At 34.6% G+C, this 19,134-nt stretch overlaps 1 protein-coding gene across 1 annotated transcript in view; it reads right to left on the bottom strand.

The window, feature by feature from the left end:
- Positions 1–19,134, bottom strand: part of LAMA2 (laminin subunit alpha 2) — a 514,111-nt gene that overhangs the window by 239,479 nt on the left and 255,498 nt on the right. The window lies entirely within an intron of this gene.

The following is a 19,134-nucleotide window of genomic DNA, read 5'->3' as shown; positions in this document are numbered from 1 at the left end:
CCCATGGAGTCTCTCCCCCACCCCCGCTCCTGACCCCACACCCCCAAACACTATCAGCAGCCATCAAAGATCTTAAACATTGACTTAAGTGCTAGAAAGTGAGGTTAAAACCTGGTTTCACTACCTACCAACTTTTTAACCTTGAGCAAGTTATGCTTTCAATTTTCTCATCTTTCAAAACCAAGGGGGAGGGTGGAAGTGGGGGAGGGAGGAAGTGGGGGAGGGAGGTGGGTTCAGCTGGGGTGGGGTGGAGGGATGGGGAGAAAAGGCATACAACTGTAATTGAATAACAATAAACATTACAAAAAAATAATAATTGTAACAACAGTAATAAATCTCATAAGGTTGTATGAGTATTGTTTTGAGGATTAAATATTTATATATATACAGTCACATTGAAGAGTATTTGTCTTCTCCATTATAATTATTAATATGTCTATGAACAATCACTATTGATGGATGTCTATTTTTAATATTTTTCCACTACAAACATTGTTGCAATGAATAACGATGTGCTTAGTTATATCCTATATGTGCAGAATTAATGGGTGAATAAATTTCCAGAGATAGACCTGCTGTGTCAAATGTATATGCATCTGTAATTTAAATAGATATTGCCAAATTAACCTTTTAAGATTTAAAAGATTTAAATTAAGATTTTGTACATACCACCACCAATAAAGGAAAATACTTGTTTCCCTTAAATCCTTACCAATAGAGTATGTTATCAAACTTCTGGAACTGTGCCAATCCAATGGGGGAAATGGCATTTTAGCAAAGTCTTGCTTTGTTTGCTTTGTTGTATTAACAACGGTAGTATATTTTCATGTTTAAGAAACAATAGTATTTTCTACACAAGCATTTAGGCTCAAATTAACAGACTTATTTGAATTTGCTGAATTCCTAGATTAATTAGGAGAGGAAGCAAGATAATGTTTACATTCTATAAGCCTGCTAGAGAATGTAAAGAATATGTTTTACCTAGTTTCTCTCATGAATTTCTTATACAAACCCTTCAATGTAGATATTTTCATTCTCTTTTAGACATAACACAGTTTATACTTCAGAATTAACTCAATTCACCCAGAGTCACACAGTAGATATATGGACTTAGATTAGAGAGGGGATTAGTGTTATTCCGAAGCAGATGAGCTTTAAAATCATCATCTTTACTGTAAACATTTCAATGATTTTCCTGTTTATTTTATTGTATTATTTTGAGATATGAAGTAATATTAACATATTTTGAAAACTAAACATACATACACTTCTATTATTTAATATCTTTAGTTCTCAAATTCTCTAAGTTAAATTGCAATAGCAATTTGATGCCTGCCAGATCATAAAACTTCAATTAAGTATTTAAGACCTCTTGCTTCACTAGGGAAACTCTCTAAAATGCAGAAATTATTGCATTCCATTAAATACATTACAGAGTATTTTAGATGTGTCTTCATTTCTTTTATTTTTAATAGGTAAGTCATTAGAAGGCAATAACCTCACCAGAATCTACAAATGTTACCAGACACATATCAGCAGTAGGTCAGACTACAGTCTCTCTTGGACAATAAAGAAACACAAAACCAGAAGTAAAATAACTGTGGTCAAAGTTTCAAAATATAGCTGAGCATTTCTTAGAAGCTATATGATCTTCCTACTCAGTTCTCCAATTCCCCCAAACCAGAGGCACCCTTTTATAGAAAGAGAGTACAAACAGTATTCTTTACTATTTTCTAAGAAAACAGAGTTCCTGCCCTACAAAGGCAGACTGACTCTCAGGACACTCCAAAGTTCCTGCTAAGAGTTCAAAGTGCTGCATAAAAGCAGTCCTATCAATCAAACATGAAACATGCACGATCTCACACTCTCGTGGGGGAGCAAATATTTATGCAGCTTTGGACACTTATTTTCTTCATGCACTTTCACGTCAGCATGGCAACTGTATACTTCTTGGCAGGGAGCAGCCTTTAGACATTCTGTGAACTTAACATATTGCATTGAATTTTGTAGTATGCACTTTATTCTACATACTGTTTCTCTAGAGTTTTAAATTTTCTGTTTTTCTTCTCAATCATAACTGAACATCCCTCCCACACAGACCAGCTGTTTCTCTACTTAAAAGACGGCAAGTAATTTAACATCATAAATACCAAATTGCATCTCAAGGTCAGAGTCAAAAGCTTTTATGTCTCATTAATTTTCAGGCTCCTCATCAGCTTTTCTCATTGAGTTACCATTTAGATGTTGGTATGTGGAAGAGCATGGGATTTGTGTTATCAGTTAAAACACAAAGCTATCTCCAGATACTAATGGCTAACATACAACATTTCCAATTAAATATACAGTGCTGCATATATTTTATAAATGGCAACAGAAAACCTTTGTAAGATTTCTGGTCCACATAACGGCGACTTCACCACGGAGAAGTCAACAAGCTGGATAAGAGGAATGTTTATCCACAAGAGCCAAGGAGAAGATGAATGAATACAACTTTCCTTACCCGGATATCTAATAACTGGGGTTATTACCTAATACCTAGTTACCTATCGCAGGTGGTCTGTTGGCCATATGTACTAACAAGAGTCAAGAGAAGAAAGAACAGCAATTTTTTTCCCCCAGAAAGTGTCAAAACCATACTTTTGATTAGTTTATTTAATCCACTGTGGTAGAAAAGGTACAACTCCAATAAATGTATCATTTAAATTAAAAAATACATATACAACCTATCTGAGTTAGTCTACACCTGAATACTGAGACATAAACATACTGACCTTTATTTCTCTTCTGAATCAAACCATTCTGATCATACATATAATTCTTGGAAGTGATAGATTTAATTTGAAGATATTAGATATTTCTTAGGAATTCAAATGGATAATGAAAACATGTACCACCATTTGATCCTTAATAATCTTCCCCCACTTTAGAGTCTACAGCAGTATTTCTCAAAGTAATCATGTATAAAGAGGTTGATTGAAAATCTTATTGACTTCATTTATGTCCTCTTCTGTCAAAGAACTGTAGACTTTTACCCCAAAGCACTTATTTTATCATTAAGAAAACATGGGGCCAGAGAAGATACACCAGCTGCCCAAGGCCAAACAGCAGACACTGGCAGAGATTCTGGGGTCTTGGTTTTCAGTCCTGGGTCTCTGCATGTGTTCATAGATTCCATTTGCTTGGGACAACATGTTTCCTGTGTTATTTTATTATGTCCTTAATTACATTCTTAATAGTTTTAAACTGTGATGTTATGGTTTCAAATCCCAGTGAGTGTCACTGGGGTCTCTGTCCCTTCTTTAGAGTCCTGGTGGATTTATGACTGCTTTGGCCACGGCAATATTGCATGCGACTTCTAGGGAAGGTCATAAAAAAGCATAGAGTTTTTGCCTTGTTTTCTGGATACATATTCCATTGAAACTCTGAGCTTCTATGAAGCGAGTCCCCCTACCCTGCAGCCACCTGCTTTGAGGAAACCAAGCTACCTACATTGGTCATGCATGGGTTGTCTGGTTGTCTGTCTCCTGTGAGTCCAGTATTTGAGTTATAGCATTTCAGGCACTAGATACGTATATGCAGAAGCCTCCAGCCTTTCAATTCACCCACAAACATTCAAATCTTTCTGGCTAAAACCCAAGATAGCATGGAGCAAAGGCTAGCCACCCCTGGAATGCCCTATCCAAATTCCTTATTTGAAAAATTTGTCAGAATAAAATACTTGTTTTATACTACTAATTTTCAAGTGGTTTCTCAGTTATCAATAGGTAACTGAACAACTCTCAGATATTAATTTTCTCCCACATACATTGAAAACACTGAATAGTTTGATAAATTCAGCAACTGCCAATCAAAAAGCTATCTTAATTCATCTTTATTTGAACCTATTATTGTTCCAACTTTTCGTATATTATTTTTATGAGAATAGAATAGAATGGCTTTGTCCTATTGCTTTTACTGGACAATTATTTTAAAAATGTTATTCATTCATTCATTCACTAAATATTTATTGAATATATAATCCATATTTTAAAAATGGATAGATTTGAAAGGTACAGAGATGAACAGACTTAAAAATATTGCTCTCCAGAGGAGTGGGAGGAGGGAGAGGGGCTGGTCACTCACCACAAAGAGTATGGCAAGCATTATGTGTCATATTTTTTCTAGATTCTTGAGTTAACTATTTGATTAATTCCTCCTCCTTTTTATCTTCTTCTTCTCATTTATAATGAAAGCATCTAGGACTTTAGATTGACTCCTGAATACTGCTTTTGCTTTACCTCAGAGGTTTTGCTTTATGATATGTTGTTTTATAAATTATATGCAGGGTGGGGAAAAAGTAGGTTTACAGTTATTCATATGGATAATAATATAATTCATAAATAATAATACAATAATAAACTGTATTTCACATACTCGTAACTTGAAACCTACTCTTGGCACACCCTGTATAGTTATACCTTTAATTTCTTTTTGCCGGAATAATTGTTATATAAAATGCTCTTAAGATTTTAAGTGGTTTATTTTTTTTATTTGTTATTTTGAATCTATACTTGACCACAGCATGGTCAGAGAATGAAAACTAAACATTTCCTGGTTGCAGAATTTGTGTATGGTGCATGTGTGTGCATGCATGTATTTGTGTTGTTTGTCATGAGGCTAATGTTTAAAATATCACATTGGTGTAGGTCCTGTTGTTGAATATAAAATGAAGAGAGTGGTGAAAGACAAATACCATATGATCTCACCTGTAAGTGGAAACCAATCAGCAAAACAAACAAGAGAGCCGAATAGAACCAGAGGCATGGAAATAAAGAACAAACTGACAGGGACCAGAGGCTAAGGGAGGAAGGGGATAACAGGGCAAAGATGGGGAAGGGTCAAATCAAGGAATGTGTATAAAGGGGCCCGTGGGCAAAGCCAAGGAGTTGTGGGGGGAGGATTGAATGTGGGAGGTGGGGGGTGGGTATGGCAGGGAAGAATAATGGGGGAAAAGTGAGGACAACCGTAATTGAACAACAATAAAAAACATTAAAAATAAATGTGCCTCCATTGTACATTCTATCAAAATAATAATCATATTTAAATGTATATACTTAATAAACATTAAATATTTTAAAAATAATACAATATTATTTTTCATTGTTTTAATCTTCAATAACATTTATTTGGTGAATGTTTATATTCTCTTTCCCTACCTTTCAAAGACTGTTTCATGTATTAAAGTCTACCATTACTGTAATTGTTTATTTGCTCATAGATATAAAAGTATCAAGGAATATGCAATGAGTATTCCTGAAACATAAGAAGAAATTCATGATATATTGTCAAAGTCTTTAATGATAACAAGGAAGTGCTGGGGAGAACTAATGGTATAAAAAGTTTCATAGCAATAAGACAAAATTAGGAGCATTTCTAATTAGCAAATAATTTTAAGAAAATTTGCTGATAAGAAAAGTTTGCCTCCCAGTTTATTCATGTGATTTATTTATTTAACATAATAAGTTAAGAATCAAATAGTTAAACAACACAAAACAAGCAAGGAATTTTACTGTTTCTAAAAACGTTGTCAAATAATACACTTTAAATACATTAAAAGGTTCAAAAACAAGAGTAAAGAGAAAATCCCAGAAAAGTGTTCTTCACGCGAGGTAATTTGCATAATACATTTTTAACAAATTAAAGTCATAATAGATATTTTTAGACTTACATTGTATTTAACTAATGAGAACTAAAGAAATGTTAATGTGTATCATAATCACCAGGCAAGCACATTCATCATTTTATTAACTTTTTCTATTACCTTATTTTATACACCTGACATTCAAGAAAATTTGATCATTTTCTGGATCAAATAAAATTCTGTTATAATTTTAGTTGCCATTAGGTAATTCAATAAGCATATGTACACATATAACTTGGTGTTAAGCTTGGCCTTATGCAAAGCAAATACAAATCTAAAGATACAGCAAAAAGAATAACATATTTTTATTTTTAGTATAATTTACAAAAATATAAATATCTGTTTTCTATCAAGGTAGAGGGAAAAGCTTGGTAGCTTTGTCAATGGATGGGAAAAGTGGGGTACAGCGAAGTTTGTCCTTTTGCAGAGGTGCTGACCGTGCTCGGAAAGGGCACCAAAGCGTCTTTGAATCATCTTGTTAAAGCTCATGGGTTCCCCTTCCACAGCTTGATAAAAGCAAAATAAAACAACCCAAACTGCTGGATACCCTAGGAGCAGAAGAACTGGGAAGAACCCATTCTTTTTGTCCACAAACTCTATATGTAGAAATACCTAATGTGTGTTTTGTTGTAGTTCAGGTGGTTCTAAGTTTCCCAGTCCCTGGAATTTTCTTGCTTGTCATTCATGTTAACATGAGCATTCAAGTATAAAACATGCCCAGATGAGTCAAAAAAGTTCTTTTAAAGGTTAGAATTATAAAATTATGTTTTTAACATTTCGGAGTTTTGTTTAAGATTTTCCTACCAGCTCTTTTAAATCATATATTTATGTCTAAAGTAAACTACAATAAGGTAAGATTAACTTAATCTATTGCATCTCATTCACTTAAACACACAGGCCACAATTTGCAGTAGGCTACTGATACGAACTTGGTTAAATCAATAACATACTTTTCTTTCCTCTGTATAGTTTTATAAAGACACAGAGTCAATGATCAATTTTATGCCTCCTAGTACAGGACCAAGGTGACTTAACATTGAATATTTAAAACACACTCCATATAACTGAATTTTGTTAAATAGCATAAAAGAACACGTGCAATTGACAATGAGCATATTAACTTTGACTTGTTCACGTCAAAATGGCTTAATTTTAAAAATGCAGTTTGATTTTGCAACTGTTCATAAATTTACCTCACAAATATTTTGTTGTTTTAATAAAATGTACTTACTCAATTGAAAATATATTAATCTTAATGGATTTCTTGTCATAAAAATAGCTTCAATGTAACGTGTATGGAGAACAAATGCCATTATTACATTCTCTTTACAACTCACCTCTCATTTTTATTATATTTTGAACATCCTGCCTTTGTGTTCTAAGTGAAAAACTCAAAAAAGTCCGCAAAACCAGGGGCTTCTACATAATAACAAATAGCTAGATTGGTAGAATTATTGAGATGAGTAATTCACATTTTGGGTTTTGAGGTTTATATGTATAGCATTATATATACTTCATTTAATATGGCTGAATATTTGGACATTAATTACTTCAGGCTTTTCTAATAATAAATATAGTCTTTTTATGTAATGCACATAATCCCAGCCTTCACAAACCTGTGGCTAGAAATGAAGTCCCACTGACATTGTCATCCAATAAGGATATTCTTAGGCCCCTTTACATCTGCAAAACAAACCTGTTCTGGTCCATCATCAAGACATCTCTTCAGCAGCAGCTCCCAGTGCTCCTAGTGGGGACCCAGCTTCATGCAAAGTTGCCCTTAAGCGTCAGGATAGCCAACCTGTTCTTGGTCAAATGTGGGTGGTATGGCCTTCCCCCCCACCCCCGCCCCCGTCTCACAATTTATCTCCTGTTTTTCACAAAAAGTATCTCCCTTGCTTCCTGTCCTCTACTTTTTTCCTCCGTTGAAGTTTCAGACCATTTCATACGCCACCCCTTCACCCTCCAACACCAGAAGGGGAGAGGAGAAAAAGGAAAAAATGTGATGACATCTTCTCCACTGAAGTTTTTCATCCCATTCCTCCCGGTCTTGTGCACAAAATAACTCCCATCCCCTTCTGTCCAAAGATACAAGCCTCCATATACACTGCATTAGTGTCCCACTGCCTCCATAACACATTCAGCAGCTGAAAGCAACACCAAATTAGCTCATCCTTCTGCCAGTGAGAATTCCCACAGGAGTTTCACTAGCCTAAAATGGCTAAAATCTTGGTGTCAGCAGGGCTACAATTGTTTCTGGAGGCTCTAGGGGAGAATCCATTTCCTTGCCAGTTGAGATTATGGGCAGAATTCTGCTACTGTGGTTATGGAACTGAGGTCCCCATTACTTTACTGGCTGTGAGCAAATGCCCACGCCAGCTCTGAGAGGTCATCCACATTCTTCAGTGTACAGGCTCCTCTGTCTTCAAAGCCAGTAATGATGGACAGAGTCTCTTTCAGGCTTTGCCTCTCTCCTTCCTTTCTATTGTCCCATCACTCTGACCCCCTTTTCTGCCTTCCTTTCCCACTTCTTTTGGCATTTAAACTTTATTTTTATTGCTTACACTATTGCAGATGTCCCCATTGTTTCCCCTTTTGTCCACCTCCATCCAGCCCTTGCCCCCCCACTTACCTCAAGCTATCACCACACTGTTTCTATAAGTTATGCATACAGAATTTACATAAAATAGTGTAAGCAATAAAGTTCTTTGGCTTATCTGTTCACCTTGTTTCATCCAGTCCCCCCTCCCCCTCCCCTCTCAGCTGTGATGGGCCCTTCTGGATAATCCAGGATGATTTCTCAATCTCAAGGTCCTTAAACTTAATCATATTTGCAAGTCTATTTTTTTTTGCCACATAAACTAACATACTTGCAGGTTCTGGGATAGAATAGGGACATATTTAAAGGGGTCATCATTAAGCCTACCATATATGGTATATCAGTCAATATAAATAAATTCCCCAGAGGTCACCAGCTACCATATTTGAAAACAGACCCAGAATTCCAGCTGAGAATCAGTTACTCTGATAACAATTTTGAAATAATAAAAATAAAACATTTTGGGGAAGGAAGGTATGGAGGAGGAGAAAGGAACTTGCATATAGATTTTGTTCTAACATACAGGATGCCTGCACAATTTTCAGAGAGCAATATGAATTAGCAGATTAAAACATCCAGAAAAGGAAGGCTTACATTGAAAATTCTGACAGGTTTCTAACAGAACTATAGCCCTAGCAGACACAGCTATAATAAGAGCATATACTTTCTCTATATATCCAATGTCATTTTGCTGAGTTTCAAGCAAGAAGAAGTTGAGATTTCCTTAGAATATAAATTATGTCAAAAGTAATAGTTAAACTCCAAAATAAATTAAGTAAAACTTAAAGTGACATTTCTATGCCTAGCACATATAGACAAAAATTAGGGCCATATTGTACATGTGCTGTATGATGTTAATATTCTGCCAAACAAGAATATGTTTCCTTTAAATAGACAGCTATATTTTTCAAGTATTGAGCTGAAAGGAAAGAACATTGCATAATGCAGTTTCAATAAAGGGGACTTAGTGACAATTATTATTTCTATATCACTTTTTATAATTAAATTTGGAACTCCAACTATATGGCGCTGATAATAGCAATGGTAACCACATAGATGCAGAAGACATATATTCAATTATAAGTAAATGTCATTAAATCTAGTGACATCCCACTTCAGAAGCTGAAAATTTATTTAAGCAGTTGAATTATGCTATGTTTAAAATGCACTAAACAATATTTTGGAGAACATATGTTTTACTGGCTTTTTTTGTTGTCAAAAAATCTAAGCTCTCTATTTTAGTCATCAGTGTATAAGTAAAGCAGAAGAAACTTCATGAGAGTTTGAGGAACTAGAAAACAAAAGAAGAAAGTATATTTATGTCTGGGGGATAAAAAAAGTTAGATGCTACAGCACATCCTTAGCAGCCTAGAACTATGCAATGTCAACACCTACAGCTGGAAAGTGAAGAACCATATTACAATACTGTAGGCATTCCTTCATTCCACAGGTAATAAGCACATTTTTACTGTCTGCTATAAAATAGGGACAGTGATAATACATACTTCAGAGCACTGTGTACAGATCAAATCGGATAATGCAGGTAGAACAATCAGCACTGTGCCAGGAATACATGAGAACACTTAATACATTCCAGGTATGCATATGGATAGTAAATACAGTTCAGTTAATGCTATTATTGATGTATTTAAGAAATAAGATGACTATTTTTCTCTCTTATATTGAATTTATTGAAAGTGACTTTGGTAAAGGGGGGATAAATAGTGATGGAAGGAGATTTGACTTGGGGTGGTGAACACAAAATACAATATACAGATAATTTATTATAGAATTATACCACTGAAACCTATATAATTTTATTAACCAAGAAATAAGACAACTTTTGAAGGATTCATAAAAATTCTTTGGTGCCCAGTAAAGTATAATTTTTAAAACATTAAACTTTTTTTTCTTGTTGGCATACTTTGTACTCAATATAACAAATAGATGATTGGCTTGGGTTTTGTGCTCGCATAAGTGTTTCAATGTTATATAAACTAGCTTTACTTTGGGGGGCATGCAGTAAAAAAGTTCATTTCAAGGACGGAGAAAATGCAATGAGGTAAAGCAAACTGTCAAAGAGTATATGCTGTCCCTCTAATTTTGGTGAGGTGCTACTGATTTTTATCGTCTAGGGGCCAAGGCTGCTAAATGTTTTCTAAAGCCCTGTATGGTTCTATAAAACAAAGACCTGTCTTACCTAAAATAGCAATAGCTCTTTAGAAGGAGGGAAAAATGGAAAATTGTTATGGCCTGAGGTTTTTCTATCGCCATCGGGAACTCCAAGACCAACTACTTTAATCTCTCTTTTGCTTACAGTTTCAATGCCTTTGCCCTTCTCTAGTTTCCTGGCACTTCCTCAGCTAAACCACACCTTATTTAAATCCAATTCTCTACTTTCTCCGTACCTGCAATTCTTGAGCTGGACATACCTGAAAAAAAACATACCACCTTGTTGACAGCCCTTGCTTCAAAGTCATGATCACTGAACTCATGTGGTTCCTTAATACTGCCTGGTCCATTTTCTCTCCTATGTTCCTGCAAGCTTACTTTTTCGTTTCTTCTCAAAATTCAAAATTCTCCTTATGCTCAACTATTTTCTATTTTTCTAAGAATATAAGGGCCAACAGAACTTCAAGACTCTCAGCACCACTTCAGTTAATGTACACGCATATGTGTCCTCATTTCTTTCCTAAGGAAAGGGGTCTCTGTGCTTCCTGGTTCCAAATCCTTTCTGCTCATTCTCTACAGTCAACTTTTTGCACCCATTGCTTTACTAAAAGTTCTGTTTTCAAGGCCATCAGTAGTATTCACTGCTAAATCCAATGGTCCATTCTCACTCCTTACCTTACTGTACCATCAATAGTATTTGACAAAGTTGAACACTTAAAAAAAAGCTTTTATTTATTTATTTTTTGAGAGAGGGGAAGGAAGGAGAATGAGAGGGAGAGAAACATCAATGTGCGGTTGCCTCTTGTGCAACCCCTACTGGGGACCTGGCCTGCAACCAAGCATGTGCCCTGACTGGGAATCAAACTGGCAATCCTTTGGTTCACAGGCCGGAGCTCAATTCACTGAGCCACACAGGCCAGGGCTGAACCTCTTGATTAACACAATCGGTTTTCAAAACACCATGCTCCTGCTTTTCCTTGCATTTCTGGCCACTGTTTCTTAATTTGCTTTCTGGCTCCTCCTCACTTCCCTATCCTCGGATGATTGTTGGAGTGCCACAGGGCTCCATCCTCAGATCTCATCTCTGTTCATTCTCTTGGTTATCATCTCTGTTCATTCTCTTGGTTATCACATCTAGTCTCCATGCTTAAATGACACGTGTATGGATTAAATTATTAAATGATTAAAACATTTAAAAAATCTTCAGTGTAGATTTCCCTACCACCAGCATTGAACTTCAGACTTGTATGACAATTATCGCCTTAACATCTCTTCTTGGATACCTAAAGGCATTTCTAACTTAATAGAACCAGGTAGGCTGAGCTCCTGATCTTCTTTCCAAAATAGTGTGCTCTTCCCAATCTTCCCCACATAGGTAAAGGACAACTTGATTCTCTCAGTTGTCCAGCCCGTGACTTTGAGGTCATCCTGGATTCCCTTCATGTTCCACAGCCAAACTGTCAGCGCACCTTTTGTGGCTTTACCTTCAAAGTATATTCAGAATTAAATCACTCTCCATTACTTCCTCTGCTAACACTCTAGGTCAGGCCATCATAGCTACTGATGTGACAACTGCAAAGCCTCTGGTCTCCATATTTTTGTCCTTGTTCCCTTTTGGTCAGTTCTCAATGTAACAATCATATTGATCCTGTTAAAATATGTCAGATATTATGCTTTTGTGCTCAAATCACACCAATGACTTTCCATTTCACAGTGAAAAATGTAAAGACATTACAATGGCCTAAAGGCCTATAATATTTCCAACCGCCCTATCTTCTTCTACTCTCTCCTCATTCACCCCTGCGGAATGTTTTCACCACACCAGACTTTTCGTATCTTAGCACATTTGCAGTTGTTTTCCTCTCAGATCCTTTTGTTCAACATATCCATACAGTTTGCTCCTATATCATCTTCAGTTCTTTGAATAAACATTCTATCTAAAACATGAGCACCATTTACTGACCATCCCTTTTCCAACCCCTTCCGTGCTCTATTTTTCTCCTTAGCATTTATAGCTGTCTAACATACTATATTTTACATACTTACCTAATTAATCTTCTCTCTTCTAAATAGAATGCATGCTCTAGGAGGCCTGGGTTTTTGTCTGTTGTGTTCATTGCTCAGAGACTAGAAAGTTTCTGACAAATGTAGGTGTTAAGGAATACATATATCAAATGGTAATTTGCAATGGTAATACTTTTAAGTGTCTATCTTCAGCACTTAAGACTATATAATGGTATAATTAAGCACAAAAAAAGAATGTTATATAACTCTCAGGACAGTAGGAGCCTCAGTTGAAAAGATGTTAATTGTTCATGAAAGATAAACTTCATCTATATTATAGATTTGTCTTAAGGCTCAGTTACCTGGAGCAGCAGGCTCTAGACTTTTGGTTTTGCAATTTATCAATAAAAATACTTTTCTAAGGGTATTTATACACAGATATATGAGTACATATGTACATACATGTATCTACACACTCTATATGTGTATTTATATAATATATAATGGGAAATGACATGAACATTATTAAAAACAAAGATTTAAACATATTTAAAAGTATACTATTTGAAAATATTAAAGTTCATTATTGATATAAAATTCCTTTTTATTCAACAATATAATGATTTTTTTTTAGAAAGTATGACATAATATGCTTTTCTAGATTTAAAAAGCTTGGTTTACTACTTAGTGATATTATCAAGTATTAAAGTTTTAAATTCTGTTTCTAGGTTCAGTTTAATACTTAGTATTAATGGTTTTCACAGCTTAAGAGATACCATACACACAAAAACACACAGGTCCCCTATAAAAATTACATCATTGGCTGAGTATACTAAATTGGGAAACTCATATCTAATCCTGTAGACCAATTATCTTAGGTTTTGGTTAAAACTTGGCTAGTAAATACTCTTTTGATAATAGTTTTACTTGAAAATTATTTTGAAAATGTGGCACTTTCATATATTTCACAAAAAGCTTCAAAGCTTTCTGAAACTGTGTTCAGAAAACTCTGAAAATAATTTAGATAATTCTGTTTTCTAGTTCCAAAGTGCAGAAAAGAGTATTTGTGGTTGATAGACTAACATCAATTTGAGCCACAAAATGATAGGAGCCACAAAACTTTCTGAACAATTGTTTTCAAAATTGTTTTTGTATAATAAAAACTATTTTTGCAAGACAATTAATTTCTCACTCATTAACCAATTTTGTGTCGGGTCTGATGTTGTCATGTTTTGTGGTTGGAGAGAAACTCTTACATAGAGAAATGGTAAGAAATAGTGTTTACTTGTTCTTTGCTTTTATGTATATTGTCAATTATGTCTTCACTGCCGGGATATATTAAATCCATGTGTTCAATTGATGAGTCTTCATCAGTTGGAAAAAAAAGGTGCTATAACTGATAAATCAACTTAGCTGAGCAAAATTAATGTACAATATTTCATAATACATCAATTAATGAACAAATGATGTTGCCACTATAAATCCACCCAACTTGTAAATGCTAATTTCTCACTCAGAACATCTTGAGCATGGTATGTAACTTTATTCTTTCTCAGTATTTAGACTAAATAAAATATGTGTATAGAAGTCCTAATGTTTCTCCTACAGACACTTCCATAGAACATGTATTTCCTGGGTTCTCAGAGATTGCTGACTTAGAGTGCCATTTTTACCAACATACTTTGACATATGTGATTTAGAGCATTATTAGTTTTAACCTAAACTCATGAAAACTAGCAAATTACAAGAAATTCTTGGAGGAATAATTGGCCGATCTCTACTATACATGGGTACTTTTATCACCAACACTGTTAAGTTATATATATGTTTGAGGCTGTGCATATAAATATTGAACTGATTTTTAATAAAAATGATTATAGTTTTAAATATATATTTAAGCATCTGCAAGTGAAAATATCTTTCTATATGACATTATTCAACATAAAATATGAAAAAGCACTAAAGGATTTTAGAAACACAAATTCATCTTTCCTCCAAATTAAATGCCTTTTATATTTGGAACACCATAATTCTCTCATTTATTTTACCTATGACTAGATGACAATTTTATAATGGCCAAGAACTTTTCATTATAATCAATTTTCAGAATGTACCAAATTACAATAGGCATTTAATGAATGTTACTGAAAATGAGAAAATCATTAATTTAACATGGAGCCTGTTGCAATTTTATGTTGTGGAAGCAGTTCAAATCTAATCACATTTTCTTCCCTAGAATTTTAACAACTAAATATGTTTTAGACAGTTTGTAAGAAAGGCTTTATAATTTTCACTAGTATGCTGAATGTGTATCAAACATTTTACACCCACATTTTTATAATTCAATTGGATACCCTAAATATGGTTGAATAGCTATCTATCTATCTATCTATCTATCTATCTATCTATTTTAGAGGAAGGTAGTGTGGTGGTGGGAGAGAGAGACAGAGAGAGAGAGAGAGAGAGAGAGAGAGAGAGAGAGAGAGAGAGAGAGAGAGGAGAGAGAGATTTCTTCTTGTATGTGTTCTTACCAGGGATCAAACCCACAACTTTGGCCTATGGAGACGATGTTCTAACCAACTGAGCTACCCGGCCAGGACTGAATAGCTATGTTTAAGGCAGCATGGTGATGGGGGGTCACCACAAGATGAATAAACTACTCTTCCTCCCATAACAAAGTTTAAAGTAGTGAGGTGGAAAAACACTGCACAAATGAATCATTTTCACCATGAAATAAGACATTTCAACTGGAATGTCATTATATTACCAACATTATAAGAGTATACTTGTGGTTTTGGTGTACCGAGTCGATTGTCATGCCTTCTGTGGTACTAGCAAGGCTGCCCTTAATGTCATCTGCTACAGGGAATTTGGGGATATTATCTGTCTTGATCTAGTTCACCCTTTTACGTTTCAGTCCTTTATTGCTTTGATACGTTACCCACAGTTTCTGCACTTTGATTAAAATATGTCATGACCCTATGGCAGTGACAATTTAATGTTTCTGATACAGGGGAAAAAGCTATCAAATCTGGTGAGTCCTAGAAGTGTGAACCAAGAACTTTCAGCTTTGGAATGAGGCTGGTTGGCCTGCACATAGCAATAACATCCTCCTTTATATACTTCTAACAACCCAAAAGAGAAAAATACTTCTTGACTCTACTAGGATAACATGGACTCTTTGGGAGCAAAAAGAACTAGCTACTCATCCACGTTTATTTTTTTAAGGGACTTTTAAATACATTTTGTGAAGCTTCACAAGATCCACTTGTATCTAAGCTTCAGAACTACTTCAAGTGATAAAGACTGAACTACCCCAAGTGCTTAAATAGGAAACTATCTTTGCCCATGAATGACAGTCTAGAAGAGATCGCATGTGTAGCTTCTCAGAAAACTCTGACATTTGTTTAAATCTGTGTTTATTTTTCTCTATGAAAAATATTCAACAGCATCTCAACGAGATCTTTTAACCATCTTGTTTCACTGAAGGAAATGGAGTATTTTGAAAAGAAAAGGTTTGTATTTATTCACAACTTGGTGACAGATAATCTCCATGGAAAGCACTATTGGAACATTTACAAGAAAAAGATCTGGTGGTAAAGCACTGTGTAGCTCTCCATATTACTATGGTGGTCTTATTGAAGGTAGTTTGTTGACACTCTCCTCTAATATAAGTAAAAGGCTGAATTCTACCCCCAGGAGAGGAGATAATTGCCAAAAGATGTTTAAGGTTGACTAAATGATTTGGTATTCATGTGCATTCTCAAGTTAACATAATTAATTATAATACAATCCTTGTAGATATAAACTGATTATAGAAACCAAATATTGGAACTTATATACAAAAAGAAGTAATTTAAGGGTTTAAAATTTAAAAAAATATATATATGTTTTTATTAAAGTATAGTTGATATACTGTAGAGTTTCAAGTATACAACATAGTTATTCAACATTTACCTACTGTATAAAGCAATAATTCTGATAAATCTAGTAAGCATATGTCTTCATACAGTAATTATGTTATTGACTATATTTCCTATGCAAAAATGCATATTTTGTATTCAAATCACACTCTCTGTATTTACCTGCACTTTCCTGCTTCAAAATCTCATTTAAAAACAAGGCCTTATTATATGTTTAGGTGTAATATGTGTTTCTGATAATTACAACTTCTTCAAAGCATTCTCAATAACATATAGTATTTTCTAATTGTGCAACATAAATCATGGATGATAAATAGAGTATTAAAAACTGTACTTTATATTAGTGTTCTTTTATTATAATTTAATATTCACTGTATTAACAAAATAACCTCTGTTAAGAATAAAAATGAATCTTATATATCCCTCCATGATTTAGCATTTATCATGATAAATACCTCTAGTTGTAATGTAGATTATTACATAATCCTAAGAAAAAATCCTTTGTATTTCAACCATTAACTAATACCTACTTGTAACATAGCATTATTCATTACATATTCTAGAAAAGTAAAAATCTACTTACTGTGAAACTAGCTCAAAGCTATTCAGGTAGTCATGTATCTCCATCCTCATTCCAAGGAACATCAGTTTAATTAAAGGGATTACTTAATATTTACGCAGTGTGCCAGAATATGCTCTAGGCAGCCCTAATGGATAAAAGGCATTATGCCCTCAAGATATCCTTTCTCTTCAACTGACATGAAAACAAAAGAGAACAGTTTTCGTATCACACAAACAATACAGTTTCCACCTCTGCAATGGTGCTTTGTCTGTGACAGGTAGCTGCCAGGGACTGTAGTTGTATAACCAGGGACTCTGTTTCCTAGTTGCTTTGTATTACACATAGTTTTAAAACAAAATTGATTTCTGACTTCTATCATACATTGAGCTCACTTTGGCTCTGCACAGTGGAGCACAGTCACCAATTTCTGTCCTGGTTCACACTGAATCAGCAGGCAGAAATGTGTTTCTAGTCACTGATTCTATTTCTTTCCTAGATAGTTTTTTAATTTTTAAAAAGATTTATTTATTTATTTATTTATTTATTTATTTATTTATTTATTTATAGACAGAAGGGAAGGGAGGGAGAAAGAGAAGGAGAGAAACATCAATGTGTGGTCACCTCTTGTGCACCCTGAACCAGGGAACCTGGCCCTCAACCCAGGCACGTGCCCTACACTGGGAATCAAACCAGCAACCCTTTACTTTGCATGCCATTGTGCAAACCATTGAGCCACACCAGCCAGGGCCCTAGGTAGTTTTTTAAAAACAAAATGAAAAAAAGTAATAAAACTTCCCCTGCATTCAGTGAACAACTGGAATCTATTATATAATTTTGGATATTGAATTAAGTTAATTTTTTCAGGAATATAAAAAAGGCTTAAATACAGCAATTATTCAGTTCCTATTACAAACTAGATGTTTAATGTATTATTAAGTAAAATCATCATGACAATTTTATGAAATAGCATTTATAGTCTCTCTTTTACAGCTACAGTGACTAAAATTATGAAGTAAAAAATTTATCTAAGGTTTCACAGCTAGTAAATGTAATAGGTTTAAAAACATAATCAGGTCTATTTGACTCCATTATTTGTGATACTGTAACACAGAACCATGAGAAATTGGTATGGATTGGGTTTCCTGGCATTCTCCAGAAATGCATGATTATGACATGGAGTGGCAAAACAGTATCTCTAGTTACTTCTTATGAAGGAAGAAAGAAATGAAAGAAAGAAAAAGAGAGAGAGAGAGAGAAAGGGAGAAAGAATGGGGGGGAAGGAAGGAAGGAAGGAGGGAAGGAAGGAAAAGAGAAAGAAGAAAGAAGGAAAGAAGGAAAGAGAGAGAGAGAGAGAAAGGGAGAAAGAACGGGGGGGAAGGAAGGAAGGAAGGAGGGAAGGAAGGAAAAGAGAAAGAAGAAAGAAGGAAAGAAGGAAAGAGAGAGAGAAAGGAAGGAAGGAAGGAAGGAAGGAAGGAAGGAAGGAAGGAAGGAAGGAAGGAGGGAAGGAAGGAAGAAAGGAAGGAAGGAAAGAGGGAGGGAGGGGGGAGAGAGGGAGGGAGGGAGGGAGAAAAGGAAAGGAAAGGAAAGGAAAGGAAAGGAAAGGAAAGGAAAGGAAGAAAGCCAGCCTTCTAGATAGGAGGGAGTAATCTAAATCAGAAGTTATTATGGTGGGTTATTTTTGCAGATAACATACTATGCATAATGTTTTAGGAAGCCATTTGGAATAAAAAATCAATGACTTGAATAATCTCTTGGGGCTCTAGTCATTCTTTAGATAATAAGCTTTACAAGAATTTTGTAGACAGCATTTTACCCACAACCTTCAAATGCATAGGTTATGGTTCTAGAAGTAAGTTGAGAATTTTCAAGATATTCATTGTACCTAGAGCAACATAGTCCCTTTCTAAGTTGTTTGATTCTATTTAAAGAAGAAAATCATAAGAAAGTTAATTATTTCACTGTATACCAGCAATAAAAAATTGAACTTGAAAACAAAAGACAATATCATTTACATTAGCATCCCAAAATTGATGTGTTTAGGAACTGATCTAATAAAATATGTCAAGATCTATATGAAGAAAACTACAAATTTTTACTGAAAAAAATCAAAGAAGAACTAAAAGAAAGGTATTACATTATCATATATAGGAATATTCAATATTGTTAAGATGTCAGTTATTTTCAACTTGACCTA

Source organism: Desmodus rotundus, chromosome 11, assembly GCF_022682495.2.
Source record: "Desmodus rotundus isolate HL8 chromosome 11, HLdesRot8A.1, whole genome shotgun sequence".
In the NCBI taxonomy this organism is placed as follows: Eukaryota; Metazoa; Chordata; class Mammalia; order Chiroptera; family Phyllostomidae; genus Desmodus; species Desmodus rotundus.
Note: the sequence above shows the minus strand (reverse complement) of the source record. Positions and strands in the feature narration are given on the sequence as shown.